General features: G+C 36.7%; 1 long non-coding RNA gene across 2 annotated transcripts in view; it reads right to left on the bottom strand.

The window, feature by feature from the left end:
* The window catches only part of LOC104869187, a 24,277-nt gene that overhangs the window by 5,739 nt on the left and 15,725 nt on the right, over positions 1-2,813 (bottom strand). The window lies entirely within an intron of this gene.

Below are 2,813 nucleotides of genomic sequence, written 5' to 3'. Positions count from 1 at the left end.
AAAATTTTCTTTTTTTTTTTTTTTTTTTTTTTTTTAAGCAGTTACCATTTTCTAGGCCCTGAGTTACCTATTTAGAATCTGATGCTAGGAGAGGTAAAGTGGCTTGCTCAAGGTGACAGAGATGGAAAGCAAATCAATCAAGATTCAGCACTTACCTGGGGAGACCTGGCTGATGGCCTGCCAAGAATGAGTTCTAAAAACCTTTTTAGCCTCTGGGTTTCTTCTTACTTTTTGGTCTGGGCTCCTGAGTCTATTTCTAGTTCATATTTGACTCTGGGCCTGAAGTCTATCCTGAATCTACTTAATTCTGCCGGGCAGCATGGTAGGTGGGATGCACACAAGCTTTGAAAACAGACAGAAGTACAAATCCTACATTCTTTCTATCGGTGTGGCCACCTAATTCTTGCTGAGCAACAAGAATCACACCTATAGAATGATGTAATGGTTTTACTCCAGGTTGATATTAGGATTAAGTGAGATAATATTTTTAAAGTGTTTACTTCTACGTGAGTGTGCAAAACATGGTTGTGGGACTTGTGCTTTTCAATCAAGCATGTCAGGAGTCTGGAAGCTGTCATTCTGTCCTAACAACAAATAAAAAGTTTAACAAATGGAAAAACCAATATCTCTTCTTACACTAATCAGAGAAGTAAAGTCACAGGGCAAACTTCTGCCCTAAAACCTACAGAAACAGGTGAATAGGGAGAATCATAAGTAACTGGAGCAGAAACCCACAAGCAGAAACTTCCACTGGACCTAGTGCCATGGTAGGAAAACCTAAACTGTAATTAAGGAATTTCTGGAGAATCATTGTTGGGAAACCTGAGAATTTAAAACTCCAGGAAGATCCAGTAATGGGGCTGGGAGGCTGGGGGCACATGTTTGTGAGTTCTATGTTCAGGATCTCTACCATGTTCTTACAATAAATAGCAGAGAAAAACTCCTGTCCTACTTGTAGCAGGGGAATGAGAAGAGTGATCATTTTTAAATATGGAAGAGCATTCTGTTCTTCTTAACATCAGCTCCAAGGCAGACTATTTTGTCAGGAACAAATTGATCTGGGGGAAGGGAAATATTCAATTTTGACCTTCTCTTAACTTCCATTGGTATGAAAAGAAATCCCAACCCAGCCCCTTCTAGCCACAACCTGAGAGAAAGGGAAAACTGAGAAGGGCTGATAAAGTTCACAGCAAGGGGTTCTGGTTCACCAAAGGACTGAGACAACCACAGGACCATGAAACACTCCCCTCCACTGTACCTCTCCACCACATCACTAAAATCCCATTTTATTGAAATTACTTTTGTGAAATGCATCATGTATAGGTTTCAACAAAAAAAAAAATCACAAGGCAAAAATTAGCTTGGGGAAACAGAGAGAGCATCACAACCAGAGTCAGATGTGACAGGATGCTGGAATGTCAGACTGGACATTAAAACCAATATGACTAATATGCTAAGGGCACATATCAATGTATATACAAAAGGCATAACATACACGTAATGGGAATATCTAAAGGAAAAGAAAGAAACAGAAGAAACGTGAATCAGGAGGCTCAGAGAGCACTAGCCAGGATAAATTTCAAAAGCAAAAACAAAAAACCTATACATAGGTATATCATAGTCAAACTGCATAAAATGAAGGATAAAGGAGTAGATGATAAGGGGAAAGCACAAGGAATAAAAAATGTTGAAAAAGAAAAAAAGCTCCTATGCAGGAGCAAAGATAACTTAGTCAATTTCTTGGAAGTCAAGCAAGCAAGAAGGGAGTAAAGCGAAATACTTAAAGCATTGAAAGGAAAAATTCACCAATCTAGTATTCTACATCCTGCAAATCTTCCTTCAAAAGTGATGAAGAAATAGACTTTCATACCTACAAAAGTAGGAAACGTTGTGCTGATGGATCTGCTTTGCAAGAAATGCCTTTAAAGGGCTGAGGATTTGGCTCAGTGGTGCCGCCTCGCAAATGCAAGGTCCTGAATTCGATGCCCAGTACCAAAAAAAAAAGAAAGAAATGTCTTTAAAAGTGCTTCAGAGAGCAGGAAAATTATATAGATGAGAAAGTCAGATCTTCATAAGAAAGGAAAAGCAGTAAAGAAAGGATAAGTGAAGGTAATATTTAAAAGAACAATGTTTTATTTTTCTTACTCCTTTTAAATTGACAGACAGCACTGTGTGTATTTACTAAGTATAACATATCATTTTAAAGTGCATAGATACATTGTACAATGGTTAAATATAGCTAAATAATATATATTACCTCACACAATTATCATTTCTGTGGTGACAGTACTCAGTGTGGGTTTGTTGCCATTGTTCTATTTGTTTGTTTGTTCATTTGTTTGCTTTTTCCAATACCAGGGATCAAACTCAGGACCTTGCACTTGCAAGGCAAGTGCAGCACCACTGAGCTAAATCCTTAGCCCACACACTCAATATTTTTAAGAACACAGTCGATGATCATTAACTATAGTAATCACTATAAGTTTATTTCCCCTAACTATAATTAAACATATGGAATACTTCACAAATTTACATGTTATGCTTGCTAAAAGACAATGCTAATCTCTGTCATTTCACTTTTAGTATATGTGGTGCCAAAGTGAAAACATTTTGCAGGATACAGAATATTAAATTGGCGGGTTTTTTTCCTCTTATCTCTTTAAATATTTTGCTTCAGTCTCTTCTTGTTGGCTTGATTTTTTTAAGAAATCTGATGTAATTCTCATCTTTGCTTCTCTGTTGGTCAGTTTTTATTTCTCCATTTTCTTTCAAGCTTTTTACTCTTTTTTTTTTTTTTTTTTTTTTTTTTTTTT

The sequence above is a fragment of the Fukomys damarensis genome, unplaced genomic scaffold, assembly GCF_012274545.1.
Source record: "Fukomys damarensis isolate Sample0158 unplaced genomic scaffold, DMR_v1.0_HiC HiC_scaffold_23, whole genome shotgun sequence".
NCBI classification, from domain to species: Eukaryota; Metazoa; Chordata; class Mammalia; order Rodentia; family Bathyergidae; genus Fukomys; species Fukomys damarensis.
Note: the sequence above shows the minus strand (reverse complement) of the source record. Positions and strands in the feature narration are given on the sequence as shown.